The 19063-nt window shown below is 42.1% G+C and overlaps 2 pseudogenes; both read right to left on the bottom strand.

Annotated features, from left to right (window-relative positions):
• Positions 1–1924: 1924 nt before the first annotated feature.
• On the bottom strand, positions 1925–12180 carry LOC121790764 (annotated as a pseudogene).
• A 1692-nt stretch (positions 12181–13872) lies between these two features.
• LOC121790763 lies at positions 13873–14905 on the bottom strand (annotated as a pseudogene).
• Positions 14906–19063: the final 4158 nt, after the last annotated feature.

The raw sequence follows: 19063 nt of genomic DNA, 5'->3' as shown, positions 1-19063 counted from the left end.
AGGGTGCAGGAAAAACCCCAAACTCAGTAGCCACTTTGTGCGGGCAAGTCATCGTGGTATGCCCTTCAATTAAAAAATCAATGAGGAAAATGCCCTATTTTAGCTCATGGCACCGCGGAGAAGCGGATCATCATCATCAATCAATCTCATATAGATAACTAACCAGTTCACATACCAACACACATTTCAAAACAACACATCCTATGAAAATAAAACACAATTCCAACATGAAATACCAGGCAGTTTGCAAAGAAAACATGGCTTCATAGGGCAGTCATGTAGCGTGGCGCCACGAAACCCTGCTTCATGACCTGACTGCTTACACACCTAAGCAACATTACAACAAACAATATGTCATTATTTCACTACCCATAAAAAAAAATACACGGAACACGTTGTATACGTTCAAAATCGTCATAATCGACGTATATAAAGCACACTGCTAGTTAGAGAAAAATTACTGAAATTGAAGCAAAAAAAAAAATAAAAACTACAATAGCTATTTACTTTGCAAACTCTCTTGAGGCTGATAGTGATAGGCTCTCTTTTCCTCTTCGTCGACGTCGACGCCTCATCCTTTTCCTCCGCTTGCTCTTCGTCCGACCGCTCTCTCCGGCGAGTTGTTTCTGGACTTCATCATCAAAATCTTCTTCTTCTTCTGAACTTTCTTCGGTGTCGGAGTCTCTCCTCAATCACGATTTTGGGGACGAGGGGACCCTCCTCGTCTGCGGCGCCATTTCCAAAACTCGGCAGTGAAATTACAGAAAAATTAAAGAAGAAATAAAAGGTTAATGAATTTGTTACTGTATAATTAACCGACTTTGGAGACGAAGGCCCTTTGGAGCTTTGGTGTTGTAGTTTACCCATATAGCCCCTGGATTAATATCATTGACATTTTATTTTAAATAAGCGATGCTTATATAACAAAATGCTACAGAAATAACAAGTCTCTTTTTTAATCGTTTCAAAATACTCGGTGTGTATAGTCGAGGGTACTATTGGCATTTGATTATGTGATATGGCGGGACACTACGTGGCAGTTTCTTAACCGACCGCCGGTCGTTCTCACCCTCCCCCACCTAAAAAAAAACCATGAAGCGATGCCGTTTTATTTGCTCCCATCTTTTTAAAATGTTTTTTTCATGTAATTTTTATATTAGTTGATCATGTCTGAAATGCATGTTAATGTTATACTTCAATTCAACATTTGCGAATAAAAGATTTTCTACTACTATAGTTCTATATTTTCGGTGGTATGAAACTATAACAATAGTCATTCTCCAAGTATAATTTTTAGAAAACTTAACAAATACCTACAATTTTTTTTATATTTTTATGGTTAATGAACATAAATTAAAAGGTCGCGCCACGCAGGATTCAAACCTGAGACCTTTGGCCTCATGCATTATTAACCTCTCTATCGCTTGGCCAACTCAAACACACTACAATTGGCCGAGTTGTTAAGTTAGGGAGTACATAAATACTACTTCCTCCGTTCCCAAAGAATATGTATGCACTTTGGGGTCGGCCCGGATTTTAATGTAAAATTGATAAAGGAAGAGAGAGGTAGAGAGAAAAAGTAAATAAAGTATTGTTAGTGGAGAATGAGTCCCACCTCATTAGAGAGAAGACTTTCTAAAATTAGAAAATGCATATTCTTGTGGGACGACTAAAAGGAAAAAATGCATATTCTTGAGGGACGGATGAAGTATAGTATAACAAGCAATCACACACACTACAATTGGCCCAGTTGTTAAGTTAGGGAGTACATAAATACTACAATATAAACTCATGGGAGTACATCCTAAATTAACATACACAACAAGGATACATGAACATCTCCATTCCACTTCATATATTCCTATATCTATCTATACACTTAAAAGGAGGAATACTTAAATACTCAGAAGGATTCATGTCCCATTTAGGACTGTGGTTCTACAGTTCTACTGGTTAAGGAGGGCCTCATGGTGACTCGTTGGCGCCAGCCTTCAGGGCAGCTCTCCCGGCTTCCAAGAACCTCTTGACTGCATCCTCCACGTACCTGTTGGCCGTTCCACGTCCATTTCTTTTCCTATGTCAGGATAGGAGTTGAATCAGCTCGATTTGGAACTCCGACAGCCTCTCGTCTTCCCTTGCCCCCCTTGGCCTCAGTGCCATCTTCACCTCTGGGAGTTTCTCTGCAAAATGATAAGTGTAAGTTTCAAGATTTAATCCAAACCATGATAAAAAAAAATGGTGGCAAGATCAATACAATGTAGATCAGAATCAGATGGAAACTCGATTTTAAGCAGTGGTCTCGTGTAGATAGCGCAGGCCGGTTTCCATAACATGGTTACACGTAAAACCGAGTCAGAATGCAATGCCTCTGCTGAAGCACGGACGCTGCATTCCTTCGTTTCCGTGAAAACCAGATAGTTCAATATGATGGTTTGCTCAATACCATACATTTGCAGTAGCCAGAAAACTAAACTATATGAATCAATAAGAGTGGAAGCAATACAAGAATCATCATTTTAATTGGTTCATTTTCTTGTTATGGCCTTCTACAATAGATCTAGCCTCTCCAAGAAGCTTCTCTTGATAATAATCGAAGTGAAGTATCACGCGTGTAAAAGTACTTGTCGAAAGTCCCAGCCCACGCATCCCGTTTAGTCAAGAAGTTTGAGTTCAGATTGAAAGCTTCTTCACAGTAGCAGCTATCGACGAGTGCTCATATGTGAAGTCAGGGGACTCGGCTCATGAATCACTGCAAATTCACGAGACTACGCCATCAGGCAATGATCCAACGACACTACAACACTTGCAGTCAGTACAACTTATAAAACTTAGCTCACAGATTCAACATCATCAAATCAAATCAAATCAAATCAATCATCATCAACAATCAAGACACAGAAGACAAGTCCATACCAGAGCCTTGTCAATCCAGGGCGAGATCAAGAGCGTAGGCCACCCGCACGCCAAGCCTATTGAACTCAGAGTAATACGGGTCGGGTCAATGATCCCATCCGGATTGGGGACTCCTTCAACCGGCGTCCGTGCTCATCGTAAGTGATCAAAATCGCCATCTCCTCCCACTGCGGGCTCTTCCTCAGCGTCTCATAAACCTCCTTCACAAACCTCTGCCCCTCCGCCACGTCATGCGACGGATGATCGTCGTCGCCGGGAACAGCGACACATCAAAATCTTAAGATGGTTATCGAGAGATTTGTGAGGGCTATGCATATTGGAGTGTTTGAAGAAGATTGAAGAAGATGATTGGCGTTTTTATTTTTATGTGTTGAATACCACAATCCTTCTCCTTTTTTATAGTTAGGAGTACAATGTATTTTAGGAAGTAGATAAATCTATTCTAGGACAATAAGTGCCATATCAATTATGTATCTCTTCCCTCTAATGTCTCCTTTGATTTTGGTAATGTGATCTTGAATGATTCCTCCAATTTTCTCCTTGAGTTTTGGTATGTTTGACACTCTCCCTCAAGTTGAGCAATGGTATCCCCGATGCTTAACTTGCCCAATATCTCTTTGAAGATTTTTGGTGAACGGCCTTGTCAATATGTCCGCAAGTTGTTCTTCAGAACGGACAAACGGAAACTCAATAATGCCTCCTTCCAGTTTTTCTTTGATGAAGTGTCAGTCCACTTCTACATGCTTTGTTCTGTCGTGTTGCACCGAATTTTCTGAGATGCTAATGGCAGCCTTGTTATCACAAAACAACTGACTCTTCCGAGTAGGTGGGAACCAATCTCGGTGAGCAATCTCCTCAGCCACAGGATTTCCATGAGTCCACTTTTCATTCCTCGGAACTAGTCGGCTTCAGCGCTAGAAAGAGCTACAACCTTTTGTTTCTTGCTCCTCCAAGTAACCAAGTTTCCCCCGATGAACGTAAAGTAACCTCCTGTAGATTTCCTATCCACTGGATTGCTTGCCCAATCAGCATCTGTGTAGCCATCAATCTCTAGGTCTTCCTCTTGGCTAGAAATATTCCATAGTCTATAGTACCTTTCAAGTACCGTACGATCCTCAAGGCTGCCTCCAAGTGGTTAGCTTGAGGTTGGTGCATGAACTGGCTCACAATGCCCACTGCATATGCAATGTCTGGTCTCGTATGTGAGAGATAGATGAGCTTTCCAACAAGTCGTTGATATCTTTCCCTGTCTGCTAGTTCCGCTCCTTTCTCTATCTCAGACCATGGTTTGGAACCATTGGGGTGTCGGCAAGGCTTACTCTCGAGGAGACCTGTTTCCGCTAACAGATCTAAGACATACTTTTTCTACCTTAGGAATATTCCGTGTCAAGATCTCAACACTTCTATTCCCAAGAAGTATTTCAGCTCTCCTAGATCCTTCATCTCAAATTCCTTGAACAGGTTTTCCTTTAACCTCTAAGATTTCTTCCACATCATCTCCAGTGATAATCATGTCATCAACATAGATAATCAGACATGTTACCTTGTCGTCTCTCCGTTTTGTGAAGAGCGTGTGATCGGAATGACTTTGTTGGAATCCATGCTTGGTCATAGCCTGACAGAATCTTCCAAACCAGATTCGTGGAGACTGCTTCAATCCGTACAGAGTTTTTCGTAACTAGCACACCTCTCCTTCTCCAAACTCTTCGGAGAAACCAGGTGGGACCTCCATGTATACTTCCTTGTTTCGTTCAAGCTCTCCATGAAGAAAGGCGTTGGTCACGTCAAACTGTTGCAGTGTCCAGTCTTTACACGCTGCTACTGATAGTAGTGTTCGCACGGTTTCCATCTTAGCCACTGGGGAGAACGTCTCTTCATAATCCACTCCATATACTTGGGTGTACCCTTTTGCCACTAGTCTCGCCTTGTATCTTTTGATTGAACCATATGCTCTTCTCTTTATGGTGAATATCCATCGACATCCAACTGGCTTCTTTCCTTCTGGTAGTGCACATTTCTCCCATGTGCCATTTTTCATCAGGGCATCTATCTCCTTCTTCATGGCTTCTCTCCAGTGCTTATGTCTGTTGGCCTCTTCAAAGGACTGAGGGATGTCTTCTTCCTCATACAAAGCAGCTTCGAATGCCTTGGCCATTTCTGAAAGGTACCTGTGAGCAATTTGGATACTGCATATTTGGCCTTTCTTCCTTTCCGTCTGGTGAGTACCGTCGTGGAGGAACCCTCTTGTTCTTCTTGGGGCAACTCGTATGTGCCTCCACTTTCTCCACTAACTCCACATTCTTCGTTATTGCCCCTATCAAGATTAGTGCCTTCCAAGGGCGTATTATCAAAATCTGAACTGTTTACCTCAGGAATCGAAGACGGGGCTGACAGTTGGTCATTGCCACTTTGGTCTTCGTTCTGTACTACTGACTCGACGGCCCGGCGGTGTTGCTAACCTTCTCAGGTGGACCAACGTCTGTGACAGGGCTTGGCTATGACTCTCCCCCTGTCTGATGTTCCCCTGGATGTGGTTCTCCCCCAAATGGTAGTCTCAATATCTGGTAGCCAATCTAGGTGGTCATCTTTTGGACTATTGTCTGATGTCTCCCCCTGACTACTGGATTGGTCGTAGAAATACTCTCCTTCCACAAAATCACAATTCATGGAGGTGTGGATCCTATGGGTTTTCGGGTCATAGCAGCGGTATCCTTTTTGTTTTTTTTCCATACCAAGGAAGACACATTTGAGGGCACAGGGATCAAATTTGGTACGTTCATGTTTTGGAATGTGGACAAAAACAGAGCATCCAAATACTCTTGGTTCAAGGGATAGAGATGATGGGATTTCGAAGTGCTGAGAAAAGGTGTCTAAGGGAGTCTTAAAGCCAAGAATGCCGGTGGGTAGTCGATTTATGAGGTAAACGGCAGTAGATATAGCTTCTGGCCAGACAGACTTGGGTATTTTGGATTCAATGAGGAGAGCTCGGGTTATTTCGAGGATATATCGGTTTTTTCTTTCGACTACCCCATTTTATTCTGGATTGTATGCACACGAGGTTTGGTGGATTAGGCATTTTTTCCTAAAAAACTCTTGCATTTTGTGGTTGACAAATTCCCCCCCTCCCCCCGTTGTCTGATCTAAGGGCCTGGATGGTTAGTTTGTATTGAGTTTGAATAAGGTTATAGAAATCTACGAACTTATCAAACACATCATGCTTATTTTTCATAAAATAGATCCAGGTCATGCGGGAATAGTCATCAATAAAAAGCACAAGTAACGAAAACCTTGTCCCCTAGTGATAGGAGCAGGACCCCAAACATCAGAGTGTATTAAAGCAAAAGGAGTTTTGACTCTCGTATTGTTTATCTTGAAAGAATGACTATGATTTTTGGCTAAAACACAAGTAACACAATGAAAAGAGTTCAAAGATTTAGCTAATATAGGAAAAAGAAGGCGAAAATATCCTAAGGATGGGTGCCCTAACCGACGATGCCAAAGCCAAGCCTGTCTGTCTGTCGGTCCGGGAGTCAGCATCATTGCAGCACTCTGTTGGGCTATCTCATCCACGTAGTACAGTCCGCTTCGCTCAGTGCCACGCCCAACTATCGTCCCCGTCTTGATATCCTGCAACATACAAAATCAAGGTTGCATTAGCAATTTACAGTTCAGTTCCTTAGTCACGTGACTAATGGACAACAACTTATGAGATAACGACGGAACAAATAGGCAATTAGAGAGGCAGAGAGTGGGTGAGATGTGTATAGTGCCCGCCCCCATAACTCGTGCCAGGTCCCCGCTGGCAGTTTGGACATGTGTTTTTTTGAGGTGGTAATGGATACAAAGTCTGAGGCTTCGAATGAAATTGTGTCGGTCGCTCCACAGTCAAAAATCCAGTGTGGATCTTTTGGGCCGAAATGGAAGTGGAGGAGCAGGCTAAAGCGTCAAACGAGTTGTGGCATGGAATGATGGGCTGATGTTGGACAATGACGGATTTTTGGGGTGTAATTTGTAAGGTTTTTTGCGAGTGGGGGTTAATTTGGAATTTGGTGGAAGTATGTATGGTGTGGGGATATTTTCAATCGGTGGGGTGGACTTTGACATTTTTTAGAGTTATGGGGTAGTTTTGTTGGAGTATTTTCAGGGTGGGGGCCTTTTTGTGATTGTGAAGGGTTTTGGGGTGGTTTTGGAGAGATGGTTATAGGCTGGGGTTGGGTACGGGATTTCGGTAATTTGTGGGGTGCCTTTGGGATTTCGGAAAGAAGGCGGTTTAAATAGGTTTTCTTACCCTAGCCGCCTCCCCCATTTGTCTCCCTCAATTGGTCTGGAGAAACCCTAGGTCCTTCCGCCCTACCCGTGCCGTCTCTGCCGTTGAGGCCTCCGATCTGTGAATCGTTACCTTCTGACCATGCCCGTGCTAGCGCGACGGACGCAGTTGGGCTTTTTCCGCCGTTCTAGTTTCGCAGCCACTGCCTTTGGCTCCGGCGTTGCCATTGCCTCCACTGCCTCCACTGCCGCCGCCGGGATCTCGGTGTAGGTGGCGTGTTCAAGAGCAACAGCCGCTGAGGCTCTTCCCCGCATCCCTCCCCCGCCGCTTCGTCCTGCATTTCGAGCTTGTCTCGCTCGTTTCATCTCTCTTCCCACCACTCCGGAAGCCGTGAATGTGGAAGCACGTCTCCCTGGTGTGTTTCTTTCCTCCACAGTGGCTACATACAAATTTGCTCTTATCTTCATCTTTGGGATTCCTCTGTGGTTGGCTGTGTTGTGGTGTGGGAGTTCGGTTCCGATCGATTGTGGCCAGACCCATGCCGATTCCAGGTTCTGGATTGAGTAGCTTCTCATTCACTGATTCTCGTCTCACTAGCCCGTACGATTTTCTCGCCGTCGGGATTGGGTCCATATTTAGAATCTCCCTCTTAATCTTGCTGTATCTGTGATCGTCTAATGCCCAAATGAATTGATACAACCTGTGCCTTTGTGTGTTTTGGTTGTATTTTTCAGTGCTTGTTGGGGTGTCCATTGGGTTTGGATCTCTGGTGTCGATTGATATCCAGAGGTCTTGAAGCTTCTGCCATAGATTTTCTAGAGTCACTTCGCCTTGTTTGATGGTGTACGCTTGTCTATGCAGGTCTGAAATCTGGAATTGGTCGGCGCCGCTCCCATACGTTGTGGCTAGACTATCCCACAAGTCGAATGTCGTTTCGTATTGGGAGACCTCGTTTACGAGGCTGGCATCGATGTTGCTTATGATCCAGTTGAAGCAACAATCATCTCTTTGCTGCCATCGATTGTAGCTTGGATCTGTCGGAGGGGGAGGGGGAGGGTCTGTAACCCCAGAGATGTGAGACGCCAGGCCCTTCCCTCGAATCGCCCGACTCATCAGTTTGGCCCACAACGGATAATTATCTCTGTTGAGTTTCTCGGCCAGACGTACTTCGCCTAGTGATGCAATGGATGAAGGCTGTTGGTTTTGGTTTTCTGAGACATGCTTAGTCTCATGAACTCAGCGAATTGTTCGGCATGAGAGTGTAATTGGTGTGTTGTTTGAATCTGACATGGTTATTGGTTGTGTTTTGTAGGTTTCAAAGGGTCGGGAAAGGTACTTGAGACAATGATGATATTGCTCTGAGTCTCAAGCCCGAATCGTCCCGCTTTGATACCATCTTAAAGATGGTTATCGAGACATTTGGGAGGGCTATGCATATTGGAGTGTTTGAAGAAGATTGAAGAAGATGATTGGCGTTTTTATTTCTATGTGTTGAATACCACAATCCTTCTCCTTTTTATAGTTAGGAGTACAATATATTTTAGGAAGTAGATAAATCTATTCTAGGACAATAAGTGCCATATCAATTATGTATCTCTTCCCTCTAATGTCTCCTTTGATTTTGGTAATGTGATCTTGAATGATTCCTCCAATTTATCCTTTGAGTTTTGGTATGTTTGACACAAAATACCGCTGCTCGATCACCACGTAGTTCGGAAGCCTCCCTAGCATCGCATCCAGCTTGAATTTCAGCGCGTAGCTGTGGAATTTCACTACGTTCTTCAATTTCCTCAGCGATTTGAAAAACAGAGTCGTCGGGATATTCTGGTAATATATCCCAAACTCTAGGTCATTTTCGTCCAGGGAGTCGAAAATTGTCTTCTGCGGGAATCCGTGGATGAGATCCTTCCGCACGTTGCTGGAGGCGCCGTGCGAGGTCGCGGAGTGGACGTAGAGGCGATTCGGCTGCGTGGAGGCGAACCACCGGTCCATCACCGCGAATTAGTTCGCGAGCTCGGTGTAGAGCTCTGGCTTGAATCCGCTGATGACGGTGGCAGCCATTCCGGCGACTCCCATGTTGAAGATAGCATAATGCAGCATGCATGGAGATAGCAGAGTGCAACATGCATGAGGTGAAGTCGATGTGCATAGATGAGAGTTGATGTGAGAGGAGTTAGTTAGTTAGCATACATATGCAATTGGAAGAGGAGTTAGTTAATTGTTAGTTAAGCTTCATAACCGTGTTAGTTTAGCTTAGCTTGTTTAGTATAAATAGCTCTTTTCTTAGCTTTGTAAACACATGTTTTGAGTGTGATTAATAAGGACCTTTTCTCTCTCAATTTCATTCAATGTTTCTCGATTTATCATCTTCTACATCCCATGGCCTCCGCCTGCTGCGCGAAGCCGTCCATGGGGCGGGGCGGGCGGAGGTGTCGTTGCGGCCAAATATCTGCTCGCGAATCGCCTGGATGGAATGGCCGGGGTCGGATTCGACGAAGACGGCGGAGTCGGTGACGGGTACGGAGGGGAGGCAGGGTCGGAGGCATTGACCCGGTTGGATTCGGATCCGGTGAGGCCGTCGATGTCGGGGCGGGTTTTTCTTAACCAGCCGAGCATGTGGTCGAAGGAGCGGTTTTCCATGACTACAACTACGAAGGTTTTGATTGGGCCATTGATTTTGTGCTTAGTTTTTTTGGGGGAGGAGACTGGGAGGGAGGTGATAGAGATGCCCACCGGTTTCGGTTCCGTTTCCGGCGGTTAACCGTCGAACCGGAACCGTGGCAATATTCCCGAACCGGAACCGTCGCAATTCGGGTCGCGGTCCGGTTCAGGTTCAAGATATTTCGAACCGGAACCGTCAACGAACCGGCGGTTCGGGACTGTTCGGAACCGGCGGTTAACCGCGGAACCGCCTGTTCGGGTGCGTATATCGAGGCATGGGGGATGGGGCCGGCGGCGGCAGCTTTTCAGCAGCAAAACCGGCCGAAACCACCGGTTTTTCGGCGGTTAACCGCGGGTTAACCGTGAAAACTGGCGGTTAACCGCCGGTTCAGTGGCTTTCAAGGCGGCGCGGAACACGAGGCGACAATGGCGCAGCTTTTGCAGACAGTTCGTTGACCGAACCGGCGGTTTTGTCCCGGAAACCGGCGGTTCCGGCGGTTTTTCCGCCAAACCGCCGGTTTTGTGAAATTTCAAATTTTTTTTTTTTCAAATTTCAAATTCGAATTCTTCCATTTTGCCCCTCATTTTTATCTATAAATACCCCCCCCTCTATCTCATCATTTACATTTACCCCACTCTTGTGTTAATAAGAGTTTCTCTCTTCAATCTCCCAATTCTCTCTCTTTGTCTCCAATTTCTCATTTGTGCTATTGTGCTTCCATTTAATTACTCAAGTGCTACTCTTATTAAGCATTGTTATACGTGGGCTTTGATTCCTCAATAAAATTGTGGATACGTAGGCACCTCAACTTAAATTTGAAAAGTTTAACTTCGAAAGTTTAAGTTGAGCTCAAGCCCTTTTCAATTATTTTTTCCCCCCCATTTCATGTTTTTTATTTACGTTCCGAGTCCGACGACACTTGTAAATTATATTACATTGTTGTATCACTGTATGTATTGTAATTGTAATGTATCGTTGTTGCGGCTAAGTTGTACTTGAAGATCATTAAAATATATTCCTCATTTGATAAGTATCTTATTGGTGAAAAAGTGGGTATCTTTGGGCAGATGGTACTGGAACACAAATTTATATATGAAATCTGGATGAATGGGGATCAGATTATAGTTTTAAAATGGGAAGCTGGTTAACTGGCGCCAATGAACCCAGCTTCCCATTTTAAACTATAATCTGATCCTCATTCATCCAGATTCCATATATAAATTGTGTTCCAGTACCATCTGCCCAAAGATACCCACTTTTTCACCAATAAGATATTTATCAAATGGGGAATATATTTTAATGATCTTCAAGTACAACTTAGCCGCATCTGAATGATCTATGAAATTTCTTCTCGGAATCATCCCTTTTTTCTTGCAAAATGTTGCCCATTTTCTAAGCAAACACATATCAGCACGCCATATACACATTGCTGCATTTCTAATAGGGGCAATTTGATCTTCCAAAGCAATCAATGCATCTCGAACACACATAGTCAGAACATTATTCAAGCATCTAGCATGGAAAAAATCAGAACAAACTGTCTATTAGTGCTAATTTTTTCCATGCTAGATGCTTGAATAATATTCTGACTATGTGTGTTCGAGATGCATTGATTGCTTTGGAAGATCAAATTGCCCCTATTAGAAATGCAGCAATGTGTATATGACGTGCTGATATGTGTTTGCTTAGAAAATGGGCAACATTTTGCAAGAAAAAAGGGTTGATCCCAAGGTAAGAGAACTACGTGGGCTTTGATTCCTCAATAAAATTGTGGATACGTAGGCAACTCAACTTAAATTTGAAAAGTTTAACTTTGAAAGTTTAAGTTGATCCCAAGCCCTTTTCAATTTTTCCTTTTTCCCCCCCCATTTCATGTTTTTTTTTATTTACCTTCCGAGTCCGACGAGGCGACGACACCTGTAAATTATATTACATTGTTGTATGTTGTTGTATTGTATACTTATGTATTGTAATTGTATGTATCGTTGTCCGTTACAACTCAAAATCAATAAATTTATTTCATTTTCTCCTTATTTCGTCTTATTTGTGCTTGAATTATGCATTGTCTTGTTCCGATTTGTTGTATAAGCCAAATTTCAAATTTAAAAATAAATAAATAATAATTGGAACCTCGAAACCGCCGGTTCGAAAACCGGAACCGTCAAAACCGCCGGAAAACCGGCGGTTCCGAACCGGAACCGGACCGTGAAATAGCCTCACGGTCCGGTTCCGGTTCTGCCTCCGCCAAAACCGGAACCGGCGGTTCCGAACCGGAGCCGCCGGTTTTCGAACCGTGGGAAACACTAGGAGGTGAGGAAGACGGCGGAGGTGGAGTCATCGGAAAACCCCCATTTTTGCGGCGGAGGGATTTAATTGGGAGTTGAGAAATTGAAATGGAAATGAATATATGCTGAGGATTTTTGGTACAGTTGATTGAAACTTGGTCGACTAATTTGATTGGATTTTGTATTTTTGGTTTTTGTGTTGGGTATAATTTCTTTGATTGATTAATTAACCATATAAGTCGGTGGTTGAAGTTGAGATGTGTTTTGGCGCAACTGATAATTAGTGTGTGTATATTTTATATGAATAAATGTTGTAGTTGTAGTTACGTGACATTAAGATAATTACTATAGTCTGCATTAATGAAGTTTATGACTTATAGCTGGTGAGATTCGTGACTATTAACAGGGTGATGAATATCAGTTGACTACAAATCCCTGGAATGAAATATATTTTCAAAATGGACGTAACTATATCGTATTCCTTTTTTTATTCTTTAATTAGTGTAGTACTCTACTAACTTTTAAGTTTTTCTCCCTCCGTCCAAAAAAAATAGAGCACATTTGTCATTTTCGGTTGACCAAGAAAAATAGAGCACATATAAAAAAAGAAAGTTTTCAACAAGTTATCTCTATTTTTTTTCCCTTCTCTATTACTAATAATATTGACCTCACATTCCCTAACAATACCTCTCTTACTTTTTTCTCTTCTCTCTTACTAATAATATGGGCCCCCACATTCAACTAAACACTACTTCTCTCTTAATTTTTTTCCCTTCTCTCTTACTTTACCAATTCCATATTAAAACTCGTGTCATTCACAATCTGTACTATTTTCATGGACGGAGGGAGTATTTGTATTTACATTTTTTTTCCTTATTTATTTTAAATTACAGATTATAATGAGATTTTCTTTTAAAGTTCTAAAAATAAATCTAATCTAGTTTATAATTAATTCAGCTAATAATTTTATAATTATAAAAGTTATTTGAATATTATTTATTCTAATTTTTTTAATGACATTTGTTTTATTTTGAAGTTGCTTCAAGAAAAGATTAGAGTATATAGTTCAACTATGTTTGAATTGATTCAAGATTCATTGATTTATGTAAAAAAAAAAAGTCGAACTATATTCAAACTATATATTATGGCGGTGAGACAGTATTATTTTAAAAACCATTCCCTATAACAATATATATTGAAACAATGTTTACTAGATCGTTTGCTGTCTATTACTCCTAATATTTGTATGACATATTTAAGAATGAAGAATCTTTCAACAAAAAGAGTATCACAGTGGTGTTTTATTTTAGGTCTCAGACGGAAAAGATGAATCTCCGAACAAAAAAATAAGTAAAACTGTTAAGCAATTCTTCATATTATCAACGATAAAAAGCAAAATAATCATCCATCCTGTGGATTTTTAAAAAATTTCTTCTTATTTTTCTAAAATCCTTAATACCATATCGACTTTTAATCAAATAACTATTTATACAAAAAGATATTTCTATTCCAACCCAAAAATTAAAAGATACAATATTTTTTTTGCAACACAATTATTTTTGAAATACATTTCGAATCTCAATCTCAGGTCGATTTTTCATCAGGCTTTACCAATTAAAAACCTAAATAAAATGACATATTTTGTACGGTTATTCATGAAGAATGAAAATAGAATAGAAACGAAACACTTCACATTTGGCATTTCCATCTCTTTGCTAAAGATTGTGAAGCATTCCAAAGTTTCTTCACTTGTTGAGCTTTCTGGTGATTTGAGCAACGTACTTACCTTGATGAAAGGCTGGCTGAAGCTCGAGCTCCGTAGGCTGGCGCGACCCGTCTGCTGCATAAGTCCCTGCACCGCAGGGAGATCCACCGCGCACTTGCTCCATCATGCCGTGATGTGCCAGTTGCGTTATGGCCGTCAATCTGTCAGCAAGAAACATATATCAACTCAAGCACACACACATATACATATATGATCATAGCTTCTCAAAAAATCAAATTTACGAACACTAATCCTAGTTCAATTAGTCATAGAGAACAGGGGCAGTTTGAGCTATAAATGTCGTATTAGTTTCATGGCAGTCGCTTAGCTAGCCATGTCTAATAGAAGTAGAATAAGACAACGACTATTCGACTCATCTCTGCAGAATTCTTCTTACTACTCGACTGAGGTGAAGCTTCGCGACAGCAAGATTGCCACAAGTTTATGATCCAACTTAACTAGTTTAACTCAATGATCAATTAGAAGACTTAATTGAATAGTGTTACTAAATCACTGAAGCATCAAACTATATAATTCACATGATTATGGAAGTTTATTAGAACCCACAATTTGTGACTCTCAGCCACCAAGCATCTAGCAAAACAAGATGAAATCAAGATTGATGAAACAAAATCAAGAAGAGAAAACTGAATAATGTTACTAAATCATTGAAAATGCACCTTCCCTGAAATTTCTTAGCAACTAGCAAAGACAAGGTGAAAGCAAGATTGTTGCAACAGATGATCAAGAAGGAAGAGGAAATTTTACGCTGTAAGTTCCTGTCCTCCTCCATGGAAACCCGTGCTCCGGAAGATTCCAGCAGGCTTCCCAGCAAGAAGTTGGGAGGCCCATATATCGCTGGTGGCGTCAAAGAAGGCCTTGCACTGCGCCGCCATTACCCCAAAACGAGAGGGGAAACCGAAGAGGAAACCATCGGCCTCCACCAGCTGCTGAGGCCTTATCTAAGGCACATCATCTGGTTGTTCAGGAGCTTTCATCTTCTCTAACACCTTGCTAGGAAGCGTTTCCGGTAGCTAATTCAAAGACCAAAACAAGTCCTAAATCATTCAATCCATCCCATCTAAGTAAAATAGTAGACTAGCCAACATCAGTTTTATTCACCCATCCTATCACACTTATTAAATTCCCAAGATCAAAGCTTTTTGTTCAACCTACAAAAAACTGATGGATTCCATCTCTCTTCTCACTAGAAACTTCATGAATAAGACTATTGATATCACTATACTGTCATCACTAAGCTAATCAAACCACCACAAAAAGATGTTGGATTCTGAAATTGCAATAGGAATCAAGAATCAAAGATCTTCATCAAAAATCCCACAAACTGGACCAAATTACAAACTGCTACTTGACTACCACTATTTAAAAGAACGAAGAAGATAAAAACTGTCCAACTAACTTGATCAACTTACTTTGATCTAACGGCTTACATTCAACCTAATCTACGAACTACAAAACAACGGCCCAGATTTAACTAGCCGTTAAATCTTCTTCTTCATCACAAATTTCTTCAATTGCAGAATCTGCATGGAATGACTTGATCAAGCTGCGGGAGTGACTTGATCAGTTTTGCTTGGGTTGACTTGATCAAGCCGCTGCTCACCATGACTTGATCAATCTACAAATCTCCACCTTCACTCAATCAGCTTCACCACAAGTCTGCAGCATGATCAACCTTCTACAAAGCTCCACTTTCTCTCTAGGCAAAGCTTTAGTAAGCATATCAGCCGGATTCACCTTCGTGCTTACTTTAAACACCTCCACCCCTCATTCTTCAATCTTTTCCCTGATGAAGTGTAAGCACGCATCTATGTGTTCACTCCGTTCATGAAACACTTGATGTCTTGCAAGAGCAATAGCACTGCTACTATCACATCCCACTGCAATGCATTTCTGGATCACCCCCAGTTCTACTGCAAGACCTTTCAACCAGAAACTCTCCTTGATAGCTGCTGCAAGCGCCAAATATTCAGCCTCAGTTGTGGACAATGCTACCACATTTTGCTAACTTGATTTCCAACTTATTGCAGAGCCATACATTGTAAACACATAGCCTGACTGTGACCTTCGATTGTCTACATCTCTAGCATAATCTGAGTCACAGAAGCCAAGTTAGGCATCACCATTCGAAGTCTGATTTCCTCCATACAGAATTCCCAACTTTGCAGCACCTTTCATGTATTTCAGCAGCCATTTCAAAGCCAACCAGTGTTCTCTTCCATGATCAGCCATGAATCTGCTTGTAGTGCTAACAACATATGCAATGTCTGGCATTGTGCAAACCATTGCATACATCACTCTGCCAATTATATTAGCATAGGGAATCAGTTTCATTTCCCTTCTTTCTTCTTCACTTTGAGATCTCTGATCTGCTGACAGTCTGAAATGTTGAGCTAGAGGAGTTGCTTGCTCTTTCATGTTATCAATCTTTAATCTCTTCAACATCTTCAGTATATAATCAGATTGACCAAGCCATATAGTACCTTGCTTTCTGTTTCTTACTATATTCATTCCCAGAATCTTTCTGGCAGGTCCAAGGTCCTTCATGTCAAAACCAGACCTCAGATCCTCCTTCACTTGCTCCACCTCCTCCATGCTTGATCCAGCAATGAGCATATCATCTACATACAACAGTAGATAAGCCACTGGCACTCCACCTTTCTTCTTGAAATACACACAAGAATCAAATCTGGATCTAGTAAACCCACAGACCAGCATATGTGAGTTGAACTTCTTGTGCCACTGTCTGCTTGCTTGCTTAAGACCATAGATGCTCTTAATCAGTTTACACACCTTTCCCTCTTGCCCTAGAGCAGCAAAGCCCTCAGTTTGTGCCATATATATGGTTTTCTTCTAAATCCCCATTGAGAAAAGATTTCTTCACATCCATTTGCTCAAGCTCCCAATCATTCTTTGCAACAACTGACAGTAGCATTCTGATGGAGCTATGCTTTACAACAGGAGAAAACACCTCGTTGTAATCAATGCCATATTATTGGGTAAACCCCCTTGCCACTAGTCTTGCTTTAAACCTGATTGAACCATCAGCTTCAATTTTCCTTTTGAAAATCCATTTGCAAGTGACTAGCTTTCTGCCTTCAATTTTATCCGCAAGGACCCAAGTCTTGTTCCTTGTGAGAGAGTCTATCTCCTCTTTCATTGCCTGCAGCCACTTCTCTTTATCCTTGCTTTTCATGGCCTCCATATATGTGAGAGGCTCCTCAAGCTCTATTTCTTCTGCAGCAATAAGAGCATAAAACACTGTACTCAGAAAATCTGCTTGGTAGCTTGCCAACTCTTCTTGTTCTATCTCTGGCCAACTGATAGCCACTGAGATCCTCACTCTCATCATGAGTAATATCAGGATCAACACCAGACGCTCCCGTTGCTCCAGAAGCTGATTCCCCAGCCTCTGCATCAGAGTCACCATCATCTTGAATCTGATCTTGCCTCTCTGCAGGCTCCACCTCAAACTCAGCACCATCACTAGCCATTATCCTTACTCCATCAGCATTAGCATCTCCCTTATTCAGAAAAGGCATGTCCCACTCTAAGAATATCACATCTCTGCTAATGATCACTTTGTGACTGCCTGGCTCTATGCACCACAACCTGTACCCCTTGACTCCCTTTTGATATCTCAGCATCACACACATTAATGCCCTGGGATCCAACTTTCCTTGCTTCACATGAGCAAACACTTTACAGCCAAAAATCTTCAGGTTGTCATAACTTGCATTCCTGCCATACCACCTATAATCTGGAGTATCACCATTAATGCTGATAGATGGGCATTTGTTCATGAGATAAACTGCAGTAGAAGCTGCTTCACCCCAGAATTTCTTCCCCAATTCAGAAGAAAACAACATACACCTTACTCTCTCAACAATAGTTCTGTTAGCTCTTTCAGCCACTCCATTTTGTTGAGGATTCATAGGAACTGTCCTATGCCTTTTGATGCCCATTTGCTTGCAGAATTCATCAAAGGCCCTGGACACATATTGAAGTCCGTTGTCGGTTCTGAGACATTTCACTTTACACCCCTTTTCAAGCTCTACTTCATCACACCATTCCTTGAATTTTGCAAGTGCTTCTGACTTCTTTTTCAAAATGTAAATCCACGTTTTTCTTGAGAAATCATCAATCAAGCTCATGTAATATCTCCCTTCCTCAATGGTATTCACAGAAGTAGGTCCCATAGGTCACTATGCACATAATTCAATGGAGATGCAGAAGTATGTTTACCGGTGGGATAGGACAACTTCTTGGCCTTGCCTCTGATGCAGTCTTGACAAGGATGAATATCTTCTGACTCATCAGCCGAGATCACTTGTTTTTTTAACTAGTTCTTTGATGCTTCCTATTGCAGGATGGCCAGCCTCTCATGCCATACTCTCAGGCTAGGGAGCTTCACCAGATTCAGCTGCTCACCACCCTTCTGGATCTTGATTACTGAAGCATAAAGATAGTACAAGCTTCCTCTCCTCTCAGCTATCATAATCACATTCTCCCCTTTCTTGACCTGCATTCTTCCTTCCTTGGACAAGAATGAGCAGCCCTTTTGCTCCAGTGATCCCAAAGATATCGGATTCCTTTTAACTTCTGATATAAACCTGACATCACTGAGAACTTTGATTGACTGATCCTGCATCTTGAGTCTTATTGACCATATGCCCTTCACACTGCACACCTGATTGTTACCAAGGGTGACAGTGCCAGTTGAATCCAGTAGGCTTTCGAACCAATCATGGTTGGGGCAGATATGGAAGCTGCAACCACTGTCCATTATCCAAGAAGCACCATCAATTGTCTCCATTACATTCAAGACCTCCACTGCATCATTTGACTCAACACAGTCAGAGGTGCTTGCACCTTGATTGCCTTGTGTAGCTTGCTTCTTCTTCCAGCCAAAACAATCTTTCTTGAGGTGGCCAGGCTTATTACACCAATAGCACACCCTACTCTCTTTCTTATCATTCCAAGACTGCTTGGCTGGTTCAAATTTCTTCTTGACGGTTTCTTGCCCTTTGATCCTCTGATGTTCAGGCTCTCGGATGCAGAGTCGACGTGCTTTACTCCAGAGGATTGCAACTCTTTAGCTCTCAGAGCAGATTGAACTTCCAAGAGTGTGATAGACCCCTCCCTTCCAT

Source organism: Salvia splendens, unplaced genomic scaffold, assembly GCF_004379255.2.
Source record: "Salvia splendens isolate huo1 unplaced genomic scaffold, SspV2 ctg615, whole genome shotgun sequence".
NCBI lineage: Eukaryota > Viridiplantae > Streptophyta > Magnoliopsida > Lamiales > Lamiaceae > Salvia > Salvia splendens.
The sequence above is the reverse complement of the archived record's forward strand: the minus strand, read 5'-3'. Positions and strand labels throughout refer to the sequence as shown.